Source organism: Rattus norvegicus, chromosome 2 (genome assembly GCF_036323735.1).
Source record: "Rattus norvegicus strain BN/NHsdMcwi chromosome 2, GRCr8, whole genome shotgun sequence".
Taxonomy (NCBI): domain Eukaryota; kingdom Metazoa; phylum Chordata; class Mammalia; order Rodentia; family Muridae; genus Rattus; species Rattus norvegicus.
The window spans coordinates 124,507,393-124,528,134 of NC_086020.1; the positions used below are offsets into that span (position 1 = coordinate 124,507,393).

General features: G+C 39.4%; 1 long non-coding RNA gene across 1 annotated transcript in view; it reads left to right on the plus strand.

Annotated features, from left to right (window-relative positions):
- LOC134485732 (uncharacterized) overlaps window positions 1-20,178 on the plus strand; it is a 38,116-nt gene extending 17,938 nt beyond the window's left edge. Inside the window, exon 2 of the long non-coding RNA XR_010063993.1 lies at window positions 19,875-20,178. This is a non-coding gene — a long non-coding RNA (uncharacterized LOC134485732). The remainder of the gene's footprint in view (window positions 1-19,874) is intronic.
- Window positions 20,179-20,742: the final 564 nt, after the last annotated feature.

Sequence of the window (20,742 nt, forward strand, 5' to 3'; positions counted from 1 at the left end):
TTTAGTACCTATGTCAGAAGTCTAAATTGCAGGAACTCTTAGCTACAGATGTGGTCACTTTCATTTATTATTCACAAATCAGCCATTCTCAGTCCTTGATGGCAGAAAATGTTTGGAAAGAACAAGTAAAAGGGTTGGAAATAAATCGTAATGGGTCTATGAAAAGTTGCTCCAGGCAACTTGCCCTGAGGTCCAAAACAATTGATATCCTAACTGGCTTACACAAGGAGACTGGGATTTACTAACTCAGGAAAAATGATCCTGTTCTCTTTTGGGGTCTTCCTGCTTCCTAATGTCTCAGTTTGATGACACCCAACCTTATGAGTCTGCATTTGAATTTGATCTGAATGATTGAGACCAACTGCAGGAAATGGAATAAAGGCACCAATCCCTCATAATCACTGCTGCACATGAGAATACAAACATGACAGGATTCATATTATCTAGACCTATGGAGGGCTCACTGCTGTGAAGTAAAGGGTTTTATAAAATCTTAGGCGCATTTGGATGAATTCAGGATATCTAGTCTGAGAAAGAACATAGCAGGAATGGGAGGCTAATACAAAAAAAAAAAAAAAGACAGTTGACCAAAGTGTAAAAGGATTCTGAGTGTGCAGCTGTGGAGGATTCCAGCATATCAACCCACCAACCACAGTTCAATCAACTACTCAGGAGAGGATATGAGAAAACTTAACTAGGAAAGTTGGGAAATGTTAACGTCTGGATACATCGTGGCTATTGGATGTGATAACTAAGCACAACTGTGATTGCCGATAGAAGACTGCACAAGACCAAGCTAGGAAAAGCTCCAACACATTTGTAGTCAAATCCCCAAGGCCTCATCTGGTGAACATTAGCAGTTATCACAAGCTCATTGTAAGATGAATAAATGGTATCTACATAAACACAGATATACTCAATGACTCTACATTAATATAGTAGTTTCACGTTTAATAAGCATCACTGTTCATAAACTCCAAGAGATCTGCTTTGCTATGTAATACTCAATGTGCCTGAGTACATAGTCACCACAGCAGATGTGCTATGGACCAGGGAAGCCACTTCTTTCTCCTATGATAGATCACTGTTGATTCTCATATGGTTTTGTCTTGGATTTCAGTTACAAACTTAATGGATGAAGATATTTGGGTTTAACCTAATACCCGAGACTTTGGTTTCTGGCTCAGACTTCTCCCTGAATGTGTCACAGTATTTTGGTCTACATGAGATAATAGCTGGGGTTAGCCCTGTTTTTTTTCAGCCATAGGTAAATGCACACCCAGATAAGAGTCTAGCTAGTAATGGAAGTTGCTGCCCATGGCTAACCCAAGTACATGTTCCACACGCACAACTTAACTAAGCAACTATTGATTTAACTCGATCACATGCTACTGCTCCACACACAGAAAGTGATTATGCAACCAAGATAAAATGTGAAAACATAACTTTGTCAGATGTGAAGATCTAGCCTACCACAGCTTCTTAACCCTGCCTGCTTTTGCTTCTATAACAGATCTTCCATGTTGATTTGGCCTTCATTTCATGATTTGAGAACATGCTTTGGGGGAAGTGTCCCTAATTTAGATTTTTTTCAATCAAGCATCAGAGGTTACAGCTTTCTTTTTTTTTTTGTCCCTCTTTTTTTTTTTATTAACTTGAGTATTTCTTATATACATTTCGAGTGTTATTCCCTTTCCCGGTATCCGGGCAAACATCCCCCTCCCCCCTCCCCTTCCTTATGGGGGTTCCCCTCCCAACCCTCCCCCCATTGCCGCCCTCCCCCCACCAGTCTAGTTCACTGGGGGTTCAGTCTTAGCAGGACCCAGGGCTTCCCCTTCCACTGGTGCTCTTACTAGGATATGCATTGCTACCTATGAGGTCAGAGTCCAGGGTCAGTCCATGTATAGTCTTTAGGTAGTGGCTTAGTCCCTGGAAGCTCTGGTTGCTTGGCATTGTTGTACATATGGGGTCTCGAGCCCCTTCAAGCTCTTCCAGTTCTTTCTCTGATTCCTTCAACGGGGGTCCTATTCTCAGTTCAGTGGTTTGTTGCTGGCATTCGCCTCTGTATTTGCTGTATTCTGGCTGTGTCTCTCAGGAGCGATCTACATCCCGCTCCTGTCGGTCTGCACTTCTTTGCTTCATCCATCTTGTCTAATTGGGTGGCTGTATATGTATGGGCCACATGTGGGGCAGACTCTGAATGGGTGTTCCTTCTGTGTCTGTTTTAATCTTTGCCTCTCTCTTCCCTGCCAAGGGTATTCATGTTCCCCTTTTAAAGAAGGAGTGAAGCATTCACATTTTGATCATCCGTCTTGAGTTTCATTTGTTCTAGGCATCTAGGGTAATTCAAGCATTTGGGCTAATAGCCACTTATCAATGAGTGCATACCATGTATGTCTTTCTGTGATTGGGTTAGCTCACTCAGGATGATGTTTTCCAGTTCCAACGATTTGCCTACGAATTTCATAAAGTCGTTGTTTTTGATAGCTGAGTAATATTCCATTGTGTAGATGTACCACATTTTCTGTATCCATTCCTCTGTTGAAGGGCATCTGGGTTCTTTCCACCTTCTGGCTATTATAAATAAGGCTGCAATGAACATAGTGGAGCACGTGTCTTTTTTATATGTTGGGGCATCTTTTGGGTATATGCCCAAGAGAGGTATAGCTGGATCCTCAGGCAGTTCAATGTCCAATTTTCTGAGGAACCTCCAGACTGATTTCCAGAATGGTTGTACCAGTTTGCAATCCCACCAACAATGGAGGAGTGTTCCTCTTCCTCCACATCCTCGCCAGCATCTGTTGTCCCCTGAGTTTTTGATCTTAGCCATTCTCACTGGTGTGAGGTGAAATCTCAGGGTTGTTTTGATTTGCATTTCCCTTATGACTAAAGATGTTGAACATTTCTTTAGGTGTTTCTCAGCCATTCGGCATTCCTCAGCTGTGAATTCTTTGTTTAGCTCTGAACCCCATTTTTTAATAGGGTTATTTGTTTCCCTGCGGTCTAACTTCTTGAGTTCTTTGTATATTTTGGATATAAGGCCTCTATCAGGTTACAGCTTTCTTGATCCTGTTCTGGATGTCCTTGTACTCACTGAAGTGTCATTGGTGGCTAATGGAAGTCTGATTAATGATGGTATGCAAAGACACTTACTTTTGTAAGAAACATTAAGCCTCTTTCATTTGTTAGAGTGCGTTTATGATGGATGCAACCTACATTTTTTAAAGCCTGACATTTTTATTCTACAAGCATTGACTGCATGAAGAAATTTCTACAAATTTAACTGGGCTTTCATTGAAAATTTTCTAGTTTTACCATGCTGAGATGGTACAGATTTCTATAAACACACAAACACACACACACACACACACACACACATACACACACACACACACCTTACAATGAATAGAAATCTGTCTTCCTCATGTCTAGTAATAATTCATCAAGCCACCCGAAATTCAATGTCACATGAGAAACAATTTCTTGGTTACAAAACTTGCACAAACTTGTCATAATTTTGAGGTGTGTACTCAGATACTGAGAGTCTTTGTTGTGTGGTCAGTGATCATCTTCATGTGGCTCATGGTCATGAGCTCAGGAAAACCACGCCTTTTTTCATGTCACCTCTACATGTGAGCTTTAACCTATGAGTTTTAAGACAGATGTATTTAAGGAATGTCAAAACTGGATGATCTGCTGATAACATTGGTTTTGTGCAAATGAGGATCCTTCGTCATCTGTAACAGGAATCAATAATGATGTGTCACAATAAAGGCAAAACTTAGCCAATTTTATAATAGCCAAGAATAAACTTAGAATGGATTGGACAAGGAATGTAATGAACTACCTAGGCTACACTAGAGCCTCATTTTAACCCCCTCCCACAAAGTCCACAGAACAGCTCACTCGTCATGCTCTGCTGATGAGGGATGACTAGAGGAGCAAAAAGTTTGTGGGCTGCGACCTCACACACTCACTTTGAAATATACCAAGTGAGCTGATTTCTGTCAGTTCCCCCTTCTTGTCCCCCACTTCCTGGTGAGAGCTCACCCCACTTGTTGTCATTTACCCTGGGACTTCTATTTCTTTCCAAACAGTGTTTATTTCCTTAACTGTGGGGTTTGTTTAGGTCTGATTCACAGGTCTGTACACAGTGACAGCCTTTCTCCCTTATCCAGTCAGGAGAACAGATGGAATCCATTTTTCAGACATTCCAAATGACCTGGAATTCAAAGTACAGATCCCCCCAATAAAAACCCCTGCTGAGCCCTCCCCACCTCCCCTGTGTCCCCAAGCTCAGCCACTTTACTTGAAGCCTCTGGGATCAGCCCCAGTAAACAGAACATATGCAGGGACTCTGGGTCTGGCCAACAGATGGGGATGGCTTCTGCCTCAGATGGGATCCGCACAGGGTAACTTTCCTTCAACTCTTCCCACTGTATTAGGATAGAACCCATAGCAGCTATAGAAATAGGTTGAAGCACATAAGCTTCAAAGCAAATGTACTCAACCATACCTAAGATCCCACTCTGAGTATTTTTTAAATGATTAATCCATCAATAAACCCTACTCTTAATCCAAAACTTAAGGGGAGCTGCCTATGGCACATGTCTATACCTTCAATGTACTGGAGTTAAGTGTAGACTGTTTGCCTTCCTGTTGACCCAAGTTTGTGGTTGTGATCATTTAAAAGACCATTCATTACAGATGCCATTCATATATAAATGATCATGGTGTTTCTATTCTGTTGGTTTCTCACATTATCAGAGAAAAACTTACTCTCCAATGCATAGAGCTTCATCTCTGAAATCATCAATAATTGCTCACACAAATGGACACCTGATAGAGTCATTGCCTGTAAGCATTAAGTCACTTTTATGTTACTTAACAATAAGACACTCTTCTTTTCCAAATTTAACGTACAATATCATGTCTATAGATAATGGACTTCTATGTCCATTTCAATCATGGTTTATTACTGACTTCAACATTTGGGAAAAATTCTTTTTAAAAATTCCAAAAATTAATATATAAGAGTTTACAAAGCTCTAGATACAGTTCCTTCCCTCAGCTCACCAACAAGGTGATTATTAATTACCATAATAAATGCCCAATGCAGTTAATGGATGCCCTGGCCCTGACTTTGACCTCCTGTAACTATTTGAACATAAAGCAGGGATCCTCTCTTCAGCTTTTCTTTTGGAAATAGATATTTTCAATATTTCATTTTGACAAGACAAAAGTAAAGTTTGTTGTTGAGTGGAAAACAGTATTTTATGTCCAAGGCAGCTTAGTCTCTTGTCCCCTTCATGCTGAAGTCTCTTGGACATCATTAGGAAACCTTATAGTTCAGGGATGGTTCTTAAAAGTTCCATTTCAAAACTCCTCCACTAAAACAAAAATAAAGAAGAGGTCATGTATTTAAGAAACAGTGGGGTCATGGCAGGAGTTGAAGAAGTAAGAGGAGTAGACATTTTATTATTGAAAAGTATGTGTGAAAATCTCAAACAAATATAAAACAATACCTCAAATAACATTCTTGAATGGCAAGCACATGATTTTAAATATATAATAAAAATACATTTAAAGAAAGCAAACTGGGGATGTTATTTAATCATTTCTTTTGCCATTTTGCATGATAATGTGAACTTTCACCTTCATTTCTTCTTCTTTAGATTCAGGAAAACATCCTTTAGCTAAGTGGACAGTCCACATCACCCTAGAGCCACAGCTTTTCTGAATAGAGTATTTGGTTTTAAGTTTTCCAAATAAACTTAGAAAAACAGGGAAGTGAAGGAAAGTGTTACTTTGATCCTTCTTTGTTCTGCTTCTTTGTTCTGCTTTGTGTGTGTGTGTGTGTGTTTTTGTTCACAAAGGACTAAGGAAAAGCAGAGGGAGCCCATTCCATTAGGCAATATGATTGTGGTTTTGAGGATAGTTGATGTCTCTCTCTCTCTCTCTCTCTCTCTCTCTCTCTCTCTCTCTCTCCTTTTACCACTTAAAGGTGATACATCTTCATAGCTATTCCCTGATACATTCTAAAACATAAAATGAACCCCAGCTATTTGGAGTCTATTCTATTTTCCTTGGTTTTTTTTCCTGAACATATAGTCAACAAAGACATCAGAACCAGCTATTGCTCACAGCCTAACATACAGCCTTTGGTTCTCTCTGGTCAGTGATATGAGTAAATTATAGCTATATAAACTCATATAAGAGTAATACATTTATTTACTATTTTTAAAATGAGTGATATAAGCCCCTGTTTATGGCATATGCACTATTAATACTTTGAACTCTGGCTAAAATGTTTAGGTTTTTGCTTAACATGCCAAATTCATTTATTAACCTGTCAATGAAAGAGTATAATTTCCATGTTTAACACAGAAAATACCTAGAATACACTAGATTTGAAGTGAAATGTTTAAAATTGTAGGGCCCCTAGTAATTCAGATGTTTGGGATGAGACTTGAAAAGGTAAATGAGAATTACCTGGGTAAGGGGCATCTGCTGTAGACAGAGATTGTATTGAATCCTGAACCTCAGTTTGTCTGAGAAGCCTATTAAGCAGACAGAAAACAAGAGCAGAATATAGAAAAATGGTAAGGATATTGGTAACAGTTGGACTATGCAAGTAATTTCCAGACGGTTGAAGACATTTTGGTAGTTTTTCTGAAAGAAGTTAAGATGCTATTGATATGTTGAATCATCAGGTATAGTTATTCAATTTGACTTTTGAGAAATTTGCTCTGCAATGGCCACTGCATGTGACAGCTACAGCCATCAGATAGAGATACCTTTGCATATCATTGGTGGGGATCAAGATAACAACATGGTATGCAAAAATAACAACAGATTTCTGGAAAGATTTAGAAATTTAAAAATATTAGAGAGATAGTCTAGTAGGATTGGGTGTGATAAAACTGAAGACATTTTGGAGAGTTCAATGGATAGTAGATTCATTCACTGAGCATAGGATTTTAGGTAAGTGTTGGGATTGGGTCATTGCCTCATTTAGTCTTTACATTTGCCTCTATGGTGATTTTTAGAAACCAAGAAAGTAAAAATGGTAAAATTTTAAAAATTAATGTATGTATATGTGTAATTTCTACTAACATCTGAACAAGAGGTATGATCTGTAAGAAATACAGTTTTGCAACAAAATACGAATATGTATAAAATCATCTTTGCAAAAAATGTATCCCAAGTACTTCAAAGAATCATTTACAGTGGTGACTGAGAAGCTCACTCCAAGTGGAAGCCCAGGAGGGCCTTGTAATTTCAGAGATATAAAAGAGTGTTTATTACACACTAGGAGGAGTTGTGAAAAATCAAGGATGTTGAGCAGAGATGGGTTATAAAGTTGGGATAATAGACTTGGCAGACATTAGAAACTTTGGGCTTTTTTAAATAAACTAATTATGAATTTGAGCTTCACTTTAAAAAGTAAAGTCACGACTTCTGGTTTCTAGCTGGGGCCCGAACCTCACTGATACCAGGCCACAGCTCCCTGCTCCCAAACCCCTTGCGAGAGAGAACTCATAGCCCAGACAGGTGGGCACTCCTGAGACTGCAGGGCAGGAGAGACTTCCAGTACTGCCCACCCTTGCACACATCCCTGGCCCAAGAGGAAACTGTATAGGGCCTCTGGTAAGAAGAAGATAGGGGTGCTCAAGCTGCAGGAATGTTGTAGTCCAGACTGTGCCCAGATCTGAAGGGACCCGGTCAAACAGCTCCCTGCACCCAAATTCCAAGGGAGGGAGAGCTAGACCTTCAGAGGGGCAGACACCCCTGCGAAGCCAGAGGAGACTACTCTCTGCCTACTTCTCTAACTCTAGAGGAGAACGCCTAGTGCCATCTGGGCCCCCTGTGCACAGGGACCTGAGAGAAGGCAGGGCATGGTCTTCTGGTTCCTGCCCTCACAGAGAGCTGAACCCAGCTCCAAGGAGCCACTTCAAGTCTGAGACCAGAGGTAAGAACAACTTTTCTGCTCCAAGTGAACTGCCTGTTGGACTCATTACACATGCCCACAAGAACAGTTGAAGACCAGTAGACAGGAACAACTACATGCTTGAAAGCAGAACACTTTGTTCCCATAACTGGCTGAAAGAAAACAGGAAAACAGGTATACAGCACTCCTGACACACAGGCGTATAGGACAGTCTAGCCACTGTCAGAAATAGCAGAACAAGGTAACACCAGAGACAATGTGATGGCAAGAGGCAAGGAAGGAACCCAAGCAACAGAAACAAAGACTACATGGCATCGTCGGAGCCCAATTCTCCCACCAATGCAAACACTGACTATCTAAACACACCAGAAAAGCAAGACAGATTTAAAATCACATTTGATCATGATGTTGAATGACTTCGAGAAATTCATAAAGAACTCTCTTAGAGAAATGCAGGGAAACACACATAAACAAGCAGAAGCTTATAGAGCGGAAATGCAAAAATCCCTGAAAGAATTACAGGAAAACACAATCAAACATGAAGGAATTAAAAATGGAAATAGAAGCAATAAAGAAAGCACAAAGAGAGACAACCCTGGATATAGAAAACAAAAGGAAGAGAGCAGGAGCTGTAGATACAACATCACCAACAGAATACAAGAAATAGAAGAGAGAATCTCAGGAGAAGAAGATTCCACAAAACCCCTTGATACAACTGTCAAAGATTATGTAAAACAGAAAAAGATACTAGCCCAAAACATACAGGAAATCCAGGACTCAATGAGAAGATCAAACCTAAGGATAATAGGTATAGAAGAGAGTGAAGACTCCCAATTCAAAGGACCAGTACATATCTTCAACAAAATCATAGAAGAAAATTCCCTAACCTAAAGAAAGAGAAGCCCATAAAAATACAAGAAGCCTACAGAACTCCAAATAGATTGGACCAGAAAAGAAACTCCTCCTGTCACATAATAGTCAAAAGACCAAACGCACAAAACAAAGAAAAAATAGTAAAAGCAGTAAGGTAAAAAAGGTCAAGTAATATATAAAGACAGACCTATGAGAATTACACCGAACTTCTCACCAGAGACTACGAAAGCCAGAAGATCCTGGACAGATTTCACACAGAGCCTAAGAGAAGACAAATGCCAGCCCATTTTACTGTATCCAGCAAAATTCTCAATTAACATAGATGGAGAAACCAAGATATTCCATGACAAAACCAAATTTACACAATATCTTTCTACAAATCCAGCCCTGCAAAGGATAATAAATGGTAAAGTCCAACACAAGGAGGCAAGGTACATCCTAGAAAAAGCAAGAAACTAATCATTTTGAAAAAAAAAAAAGAGAGAGAGAAGACAAGCACACAAACATAATCTCACATCCGAACACGAATATAACAGGAAGCAACAATCATTATTCCCAACATAGATGGACTCAATTCCCCAATAAAAAGACACAGATAAACAAACTGGATACGCAATGAGGATCCAACATTTTGCTGCCTAGAGGAAACACACCTCAGAGATAAAGACAGACACTACCTCAGAGTAAAAGGCTAGAAAACAACTTTCCAAGCAAATGGTTTGAAGAAGCAAGCTGGAGTAGCCATTCTAACATTGAATAAAATAGATTTTCAACCAAAAGTCACCAAAAAAGGAAGGACACTTCATATTCATCAAAGTAAAAATCCACCAAGAAGAACTCTCAATCCTAAATATCTATGCTCCAAATACAAGGGCACCTACATACATAAAAGAAACCTTACTAAAGCTCAAAGTACACTTTGCATCTCACACAATAATAGTAGGAGATTTCAACACCCCATTCTCATCAATGGACAGATCATGGAAACAGAAATAAAACAGAGACATAGAAAAACTAAGAGAAGTAATGAACCAAATGGACTTAAGAGATATTTATAGAACATTCTATCCTAAAACAAAAGGATATACCTTCTTCATGCCACTTCATGGTACTGTCTCTAAAACTGACCATAAAACAAGCCTCAACAGATACAGAAAGATAGAAATAATCCCATGTGTCCTATCTGACCACCACGGGCTAAAGTTGGTCTTCAATAACAATAAGGAAAGAATGCACACATATACGTGGAAATTGAACAAACCTCTACTCAATGATAACCTGGTAATGGAAGAAATAAAGAAAGAAATTATAGACTTCTTAGAATTTAATGAAAATGAAGGTACGACATACCTAATTTACGGGACACAATGAAAGCTGTGCTAAGAGGAAAACTGAAAGATCTGAGTGCCTGTAGAAAGAAACAGGAGAGAGCATATATAAGCAGCTTGACAGCACACCTAAAAGCTCTAGAACAAAAAGAAACAAATACACCCAGGAGGAGTAGAAGGCAGGAAATAAACAAACTCAGAGCTGAAATCAACCAAGGAGAAACAAAAAGGACCATAGAAAGAATCAACAGAAACAAAAGTTGGTTCTTTCAGAAAATCAACAAGATAGATAAACCCTTAGCCAGACTAACGAGAGGACACAGAGAGTGTGTACAAATTAACAAAATCAGAAATAAAAAGGGAGACATAACAACAGAATCAGTGGAAATTCAAAAAATCATCAGATTCTACTACAAAAATCTATATCAACAAATCTTGAAAATCTGGAGGAAATAGACAATTTCCTAGACAGATACCAGGTACTGAACTTAAATCAGGAACAGATAAACCATGTAAACAACCCCATAACTCCTAAAGAAATAGAAGCAGTCATTAAAAGTCTCCCAACCAAAGGGAGCTCAGGTCCAGGGTTCAGTGCAGAATTCTATCAGACCTTCATAGAAGACCTCATACCAATATTATCCAAACTATTCCACAAAATTGAAACAGATGGAGTGCTACCTAATTCCTTCAATGAAGCCATAATTACTCTTATATCTAAGCCACACAAAGACCCAACAAAGAAAGAGAACTTCAGACCAATTTCCCTTATGTATATTGATGCAAAGATACTCAATAAAATTCTTGCAAACTGAATCCAAGAGCACATCAAAACAATCATCCATCATGATCAAGTAGGCTTCATTCCAGGGATGCAGGGATGGTTTAATATACGGAAAACCATCAACGTGATCCATTATATAAATAAACTGAAAGAACAAAACTACATGATCATTTCATTAGATGCTGAGAAAGCATTTGACAAAATTCAACACCCCATCATGATAAAAGTCCTGGAAAGAACAGGAATTCAAGGCCCATACCTAAACATAGTAAAAGCCATATACAGCAAACCAGTAGCAAATATTAAACTAAATGGAGAGAAACTTGAAGCAATCCCACTAAAATCAGGGACTAGACAAGGCTGCCCATTGTCTCCCTACTTATTCAATATAGTTCTCAAGGTCCTAGCCAGAGCAATCAGACAACAATAGGAAATCAAAGGGATACAGATTGGAAAGGAAGAAATCAAAATATCACTATTTGCAGATGATATGATAGTATATTTAAGTGATACCAAAAGTTCTACCAGAGAACTACTAAACGTGATAAACACCTTCAGCAAAGTGGTTTGGTATAAAATTAACTCAAATAAATCAGTAGCCTTTCTCTACACAAAAGATAAACAAGCTGAGAAAGAAATTAGGGAAACGACACCCTTCATAATAGTCCCAAATAGTATAAAAAACCTCGGTGTGACTTTAACCAAGCAAGTGAAAGATCCGTATGATAAGATCTTCAAGCGTCTGAAGAAAGAAATTGAAGACCTCAGAAGATGGAAAGATCTCCCACGCTCATGGATTGGCAGGATTAATATAGTAAAAATGACTATTTTATCAAAAGCGATCTACAGATTCAATGCAATCCCCATCAAAATTCTGATACAATTCTTCACAGGGTTAGACAGAACAATTTCAAAATTCAACTGGAATAACAAAAATCCGGGATAGCTGAAAATATTTTCAACAATAAAAGGACTTCAGGGGGAATCACTATCCCTGAACTCAAGCAGTATTACAGAGCAGTAGTGATAAAAACTGTATGGTATTGGTACATAGACACACAGATAGAACAGTGGAATAGAATTGAAGACCCAGAAATGAACCCACACACCTATGGCCACTTGATTCTTGACAAAGGAGCCAAAACTATCCAATGGAAAAAAGATAGCATTTTCAGCAAATGGTGCTGGTTCAACTGGAGGTCAGCATGTAGATCAATCCATTCTTATCACCCTGTACAAAGCTTAAGACCAAGTGAATAAAGGACCTCCACATCAAACCAGATACACTCAAACTAATAGAAGAAAAAGTGGGGAAGAATCTGGAACACATGGGCATTGGAGAAAATTTCCTGAACAAAACACCAATGGCTTATGCTCTAAGGTCAGGAATCAACATATGGGATCTCATAAAACTACAAAGCTTCCGTTAGGCAAAGGACACTTTTGTTAGGACAAAACAGCAACCAGCAGATTGGGAAAAGATCTTTACCAATCCTACAACTGATAGAGGGCTCATATACAAAATATACAAGGAACTCATGAAGTTAGACTTCAGGGAGACAAATAACCCTATTAAAAATGGGGTTCAGAGGTAAACAAAAAACTCATAGCTTAGAAATGCCGAATGGCTGTGAAACACCTAAAGAAATGTTCAACATCTTAAGTCATGAGGGAAATGCAAATCAAAGCAACCCTGAGATTCTACCTCACACCAGTCAGAATGGCTAAGATCAAAAACTCTGGCTACAGCAAATGCTGGCGAGGATGTGGAGAAAGAGGAACACTCCTCCATTGTTGGTGGGATTGCAGACTGGTACAACCATTCTGGAAATCAGTCTGGAGGTTCCTCAGAAAAATTGGACATTGAACTACCTGAGGACCCAGCTTACCTCTCTTGGGCATATACCCAAAAGATACTCCAACATATAACAAAGACACACGCTCTACTATGTTCATAGCAGACTTATTTATAATAGCCAGAAGCTAGAAAGAACCCAGATTCCCTTCAACAGAGGAATAGATACAAAAAATGTGGTACATTTACACAATGGAATACTACTCAGCTATCAAAAACAATGACTGTATGAAATTCATAGGCAGATGGAATGAACTGGAAAATATCATCCTGAGTGAGGTAACCCAATCACAGAAAAACACAGATGGTATGCACTCATTGATAAGTGGATATTAGCCCAAATGTTCGAATTACCCTAAATGCACAGAACACATGAAACTCAAGAAGGATGACGAAAATGTGGATGCTTCACTCCTTCTTTAAAAGGGGAACAAGAATATCTTTGGGAGGGAATAGGGAGGCAAAGTTTAGAACAGAGACTGAAGGAACACCCATTCAGAGCCTGCCCCACATGTGGCCCATACATATACAGCCACCAAACTAGATAAGATGGATGAAGCAAAGAAGCACAGGCTGACAGGAACTGGATGTAGATCTCTCCTGAGAGACACAGCCAGAACAAGGCAAATACATAGGGGAATGCCAACATCAAACCATGGAACTGAGAACGGGACCCCCGTTGAAGTATTCAGAGAAAGAACTTAAAGAGCTTGAAGGGGCCTGAGACCCCATATGAAAAACAATATAGACCAACCAGAGCTTCCAATGACTAAGCCACTAACCAAAGACTATACCTGGACTGACCCTGGACTCCAACTGCATAGGTAGCAATGAATAGCCTAGTAAGGCACCAGTGGAAGGGGAAGTCTTTTGTCCTGCCAAGACTGAACCCCCAGTGAATGGGATTGTTGGGGAGAGGGTAGTAATGGGAGGAGGATAGGAAGGGGAACACCCGTATAGAAGGGGAGGGGGAGGGATTTGGGGGATGTTGGCCTGGAAACCTGGAAAGGGAATAACAATTGAAATTTAAATAAGAAATACCCAATTTAATAAAGATGAAGAAAAAAATCAAAAAGTAAAGTCACATATATAGTTGAATGGATGCATCCTATAAATTATATGTGGTCAGCCCATAATCTAAAAATAAATTAGGAGACAATGCTGTGAACAGAGTTATTTCTACAGACAGGGAAGTCATGTTTGACTATTGGCGATAACATTAGAGTTTTGATCCTTGGCTATGCCATATAAAACTCAAATTAATCATCTTACTAATCTGTCTTTTGCATTCTATCTATGAGTAAAATATCTCAAAATATAACAAACATATTTCTGTTCTTGGAGTGAATCTGTTGAATTCCTGTAGCATGTATTTGCTCTAATGTTCCCATGATTTCATTTCACTATCAAATATTTTAAGGGTTTTTTTCCCAATAAAATACAAAGCCAAGTCGTCCCACTTTCTTGTTCTATAAAAAAAGAGTTTAGGGAAAGTACATACTTCCTAATCACAGTAACAGAAGGCTGAAAAATTTAAAACCAACTCTTCTTCATTTGTTCAGAGAAAGAACAAGGGCAGAAAGGGGATTCCTTCAAAGAGACAAAAATTACCAGAGCAGGAATCTACAAGAAGCATCACTGACAGACACCAATATTGCATCAGGAAACTTAACTATGCCAAACACACAATGGGGACAAATCTGGATGACATTTTGGGGTTCACACAATGTGGTTATGATTCCCATTTGGCCACACCCCAGAGGGCCAAGGTTAATAATCTTCTACTTCCAGCAAACAGAGAGTGAAACTAACATTTTTTAAAAGTCAAAGAACTTTATTATTTTTAAAGTCGCCTCTTCAGATTATGCTATTTTATTAGAGTCTAGCATATTACAGTTTTACCAAAGCTTGACATGTGCATGGAAAATTGTCTACCCAGCTGTATCTTTTTTCTGATTTTTCTCACAGGGAAGAAAAGTAACAGGTGTATGATTGAAGTCAACAACCCAAGGAATAGCTCACTGAGGAAACTTTACTTGTGATTAAAACACTTCACAGTGGGAGGGAGTGGGCTTCCCTGCCTTGTGCCTTTCTTCTGTATCATGGGTGGCATTTCAAAAGGACACAATAAAAATAGGTAAAAACACACAGTGTGAGGAAAACAGTAAACAGGTCAAGGATGTTGGAATGAAATCAGCATGTTAAAACTTTCACTAAACAATTAATATCTTGGGGCCCTAAGAAGAAGAGGTAGAGATATTTAGGCTCTGAGAAAATATCAATAAAGAAAAATGACAGACATCAAAAATTGCGTAAAAATGAAAATAAAGTTGACGTGTCCTTTAGCTTGAGAGTGTAATGAAGCTAAGAACTGCTGAGGGGGGGGGTTGCACAACAATAGAGTAATTCTGCAAGAAGATACAGAAATACACAGTGTGTAGACAACTAGAAATGAACTTCAGCCTGGATGAGGCAAACAGAGATTTGAAATATATATTAGTTAAATCTGACTTTATAGAAGGTCACATAGTTCTATGTAGAAGGGGCTCAGGCAGGTACTCACTCCCTATCTACCAGGGTTGTACAGTTGTTGGGTCTGGTTGATTTCAGTGCATGGTTTTATTTTATTAGCATGTTTTTTAATAATAAAGTTTAAAATAAAATCTATAGTAGAAAAATATTATTTCTTTTCTATACATGTAGTATCTCTCTTTCTTTGTCTCTCTGTGTTTCTCTGTCTCTCTGTGTCTCTCTGTCTCTGTCTCTCTGTGGAAGCTTAAGCCAGCAGGCTTAACAACCATAAGCACAGAGTTCAGCACTACAGCATTCTCCTGAGCCACCTGTAGCCTAAATGCTTATCAGCTACACTCCATTGTTGTGACCAATCCCTGACAAGATGTAACTTTTAAAAGGAAAGGATTTCCTTTGGCTCAGTAGGCTGTTAGTGATGTCATGAGGCATCTGTGGGCATAGATCCACAGCCCAGGTATGAAACCCCATGTGAACTGTGGATTAGGGGTGGCATAGGTATCCCAGAGTTAATTACAAGGTAACCAATACAACAGTGAGGACCACCTTGGAAGCTCCCTTAATAGAGGGTTCCTGTCACATGGGAGCTTGTTATACTTTCTGCTCAGTTCAGTTACAAACTTACAACTTACAACTTCCCTTAAAATGAATGCTACTTATAATGATATTATGCAATAACAAACATATTTATATCTAGATATTTATAAGTCATATATGTAACAGACAAATGTCTTGTTTAATGAGACATGTTAAAACTTGAGCAATGTTAAATGACATAAGCCATTTATTTAACACCAATTTTCATATGGAAGCAACTAGGACTCAACAGTTATTTCAAGGAGCTGAAAGCCTATGATTCTTATAACCCATCAAACACACGCATGTGCACACACACACACACAGAGGGAGGGAGAGGGAGAGAGGGAGAGGGAGAGGGAGGGGGAGAGGGAGGGAGAGGGGGAGGGGAAGAGGGAGGGGGAGGGGAGAGGGAGGGGGAGGGGGAGGGGAAGAGGGAGAGGGAGAGAGGGAGAGTGTAATTACTGCCCTCTACCTGGGCAGCAAGGCAACTAGTTGGTCTTTGCCTCCAGTCATATTCTGAATTCCTGAATAGTAGGGTATTCCCCTCCTGACAGGATGACCTTATATAAGTTCATGTCCTTTGTGTAACTGTAAGCTGACACCAACTTATTTTGACTTGACTTCCTAATGACTGCTTTCAAGTTGGGTTGAGTCTCTGGTACCTTCACTGCTTTTTATTTGGTCTCTGATTCCTGTCTGTTTATTCCTTCTCTGAAAATTTTCCTGAGGACTTCAGCAGCATTTGTTCTTCTCTAGTCACCACAAATTCATCAGACATGGCCATCCCTGTCCCCTCTGTACTTGCCATATTTGTGCTTCCTCCCTCCTGAACTTGTGTGTATGCTTGGCAGGTAGGTTTTGGCTCTCCTGCGTTTGCCCTAGCAGGCTCCTTGACAGTTTTCCAAATGGAACAGATATAAATGTCCACCCCATTTCCTATCACAGTGCATTGTAGATCAGAGGTAATATTTTCCTCAGGCTCTCACCTACCTTTAATGCAGTGAAGTTGTATTTTCAACTGGCTCCTTCTCAGTGAGCCCCCTTAACGACTACCTATGAATCTCTTTCTGTGTCCTATTTATGTGCTGACTTCTTACCAATTGGACACAGCCTTCAGTCTTACTGAATGCTTTGTAAAACCACCTCTTCACCTTGGAACACTAATCCCAAGAATTCTGTCAGCATCTCATTAACCTGGGAGAATATTCCAGAGCAGATCCCCAACAACATATAACATGCAAAAGAATAAACAGATGTAGGTGGTGATGGCCTTGCTGAGCCCGACTGGTGTGGCTCTAGGACTCAGAGCAGTGACTATAGTGGAAAGTGACCAGGATTCTGCACACCAAGTTTGCCGCATTTTAATGCAAAAGCTTGCACAGGGAGTTCCTACTTGGGGAGGTACCATCACTCTCCAACCTCACTTAGTTCCTGAACAGACCATAGCACTTCCTCATTCTAAACTCTATTTCATCTGAAAAGGCTTTCCTTTCCGATCCATATTTAAATTCTGCATCTATGACTGGAAATGAGTTTGTCTTCAGTGGAATGATGAAGTTTGGCCTCCAAGATTTGAAGATAGCTAATCCTCTTTTCCTCTTCATTGTCATTCACAGAGGATAGCAACCATGATAGGAAACACTAATCTGTGGAGTACATGGAGATAAGTTCATAGACTTTCACATTCTTTCCAGTCACTGTGCAAAAGCTGTATCATGCAGCTTTCACATGGACAGATACATGCTTTGAGACATGCTTCGGGCACACAATTAGGAAACATGAAAATTTCAATTCCCGTTGAATATAACTTTTCTACTAGAACACTAAGAAAGTACTATATTTTCTCTATATTTTAGCTATTGACATATTTGCTTGAATTAGGTTACAAAAAGCCTCAATCATATGTAAAGACGCACATATGCACATTCCTATATTCACAAACATATGTACTCATGAGGACAGAATCCACTCAGTAGACTTCAATGTCCGCTCACTAGATGATAAGACAGAACCAAACATCGTGAAGAATAAGTGAAAATTATCTATCTGTCTATCTATCTATCTATCTATCTATCTATCTATCTATCTATCTATATCTTTGCTTATTTGTGTGTGTATATGTACACATATACCTCTGTATGTATATATTTTTAATTGACAATCAGATAGTAAGTGTAAGCATTTTGTCATTTGTTTCCTTTGCATGAAATAAAATTCAACTTTCACAAAAATAGATGTTGAATATCTCATTTATTTGGAAACAGTTCTTATTTAAGGTATAATTTAAATGCAGGGAGAAAAATCATCCTTCTGAAATCATCATATATCAAAATGTGTGTGTGCGTGCGTGCGTGCGTGCGTGTGTGCGTGCGTGCGTGCGTGCGTGTGTGTGTGTGTGTGTGTGTGTGTGTGTGTGTGTGTGTGTAGGGGGAGTTTCAGGGCATAAAATGGCTGTTTTTCTCGCTGTCTTTCAAAGTTTATACTGAAACTGTATTTTCCCTTTGAAACCAGGGACATATAATGTTCCACTGAGCCGTGAGACTTGGACCCCAGCTTTCCTCTTCTCGTATTCTGTTTTGAGATTAGGATCCGCCATAAATATTAGCATCATCTGGATCCCATTAAACGTAATGGAGCCACAGTTTGGGAAACTAACCTACTTTTTGCCTATTAGTAAATAATATACATTCTTGTTTTACACAAATCACTAAAATTCTGAAACACCCAATTTTTTTTTAAAAAAAGCGTTTAAAACCGTGCCCAGTCTGGTGTGTAAAGTTTTACTTTAATATTTTAATACACTGCTTATTTTCATTGTTTTGTTGTAACAGCTATGAGAGTACCTTTGGACGTGAAATATTTTAAGCATCCATAATTAAAACCTAGTGGGAAAAAGACAATAAAACTTCAAACTAGTTTAGAACTTCGCAGTGATGCTTCATTGCCAAAAAAAGCAGAGAAGACTTTTGCACCATGGTAGACTCTGCAGGTGATTAATTCCCAAGGCCCAGGGCTTAAGCAAAGAACATTCCAGGCTCCCAGGGCACCAGTGAAAAGAGATTTTCAGTTGTGGGGGGCTGATGAGGTTGCAGAAGTACAGATTTGGAAATGGAGACAGTTCTGAAGGCAAGCCTCAAGCAAGTCATAGCAGAATAGTCAGAGGTAGGTCCTGCAGATTCCACTGGTGGAGCTGGAGGCCCACAGGGTCCCTGGCTTTCCCATGCAGCTCTTTGATGTGGAACACTTCTGATTTCTTCCTTCAGATTCTGTCTCTGTTTTCAGGGGGTAACTCGGAGCTCAGCATCCATCAGTACAGGGGAAAATGTGTTACCTCAGGAATCCAGGAAACTGAGAAATGGAGTCTAGGGAGGTGTTGGGCCTGCAGGAGACAGAGGTCTGCATACCATTAGGGAAGGAAACCTGGAATTTCCTTGGGTTTTGCCAACATTTCTACTTCAAGTTCTGAAGTATCAACAGAGACTAGAAGTAGCAGACACCGTGGAAGCCAGGGCAGAGCCCAAGCATTCTGAAAGCATTTACTGTAGGCCATCTTTCTTCAAGTTCTCAAAATAAGCCTTTAAGTGGGCGGTGTTTGAATACCCTGTCCTATTCTGTGTAGAACGATGCAAATATTTCTACCATTGTAAATATACAAATTAAAATTTAATACTGCCCAAGTACGTCTTGACCAAGGTGTGGCTTCAGATATAAAAGCAAGGAGGATAGAAACACGCTGTAACTGATTCTTCTCCAGGGCAAAAATCCACAGAATGATCGGACATCAGAGAAAACGTCCCCGAGAAGAACAACCTAGGTGCAGACAAAGATGTAGTCTCATTGGGATGCTGCCTTTCCCTGCCCATTTTACAGAATGCAATATTTCGGGAATTCAGGAGCCAAGGCTGAGTCAAAGCTTTTCACAGCTGCAGGCCCCTGTGCATGTTGGAGTCACTGAGATTGTCCTCTTGCCTGCAGATCCCACATCACATGTCCATGGACAAGTGGAAGGTGAAACGAGGCAGAATGGCATGCCATTATCCAGATAAACAACAGAGAACCAACTTCAGGATTCTAGCAGTACACAGGTACCATTGCAGTGGTGACCAGACCAAACAAGACAGCAAGTATTGCTTGGAGGGACCCAGGTGTCGGTCGTCAACCTTCTCTAGCCTACTGTACCACAAAGAGTATAAATGGCCACATGTAAAAAGGAAAATAAAATGTATATGTTCTCATTCTTCTGCTACTGTGCTAAACCATTAAATCATAATTAAGGGTGTTTATTATTGTGAGGTGTTTTGGTTTTGTGGCTTATTTTTGCATTTGTTACCACCAGGTAACAAGCTTTATGGATAATACAGCCTTTTCCCCTGACCCTGTTCATTCAAAATAATCTTGAGTTGTGCAATAATGACATAAGAATACAGAAGTTATTTCTTAATCACCAGAAAGAGATTCATTATGTTACAACGTTAGGGGATTCTGTTTCTGATTTAGTTGTTGTTTTAATCTGTGTTGACAACCATAGCATGTACCACATGTCACACAATCATGCAATAACACATGTGACATTTACACGGCTTTGACGATGCAAATGTGGACATGTTTGCCACCCTGGCAATCTGTGGGCAAACAACATCTTATAGAAGACCTAGAAAATTAGCTGTGTCTCCATTTACATGGTCAGGTACACATCATGTAAAGCATTCTCCAACCTTAAAATAAATTATCTATGAGTCATTACACCCTTCTCTTTCCTTTTTCTTTGTTTTTATTCTTTATTTTTTTATGTTGTTTTGTTTGTTTGGGGTTTGGTTTTTTGTTTGTTTGATTTGGTTTTTGA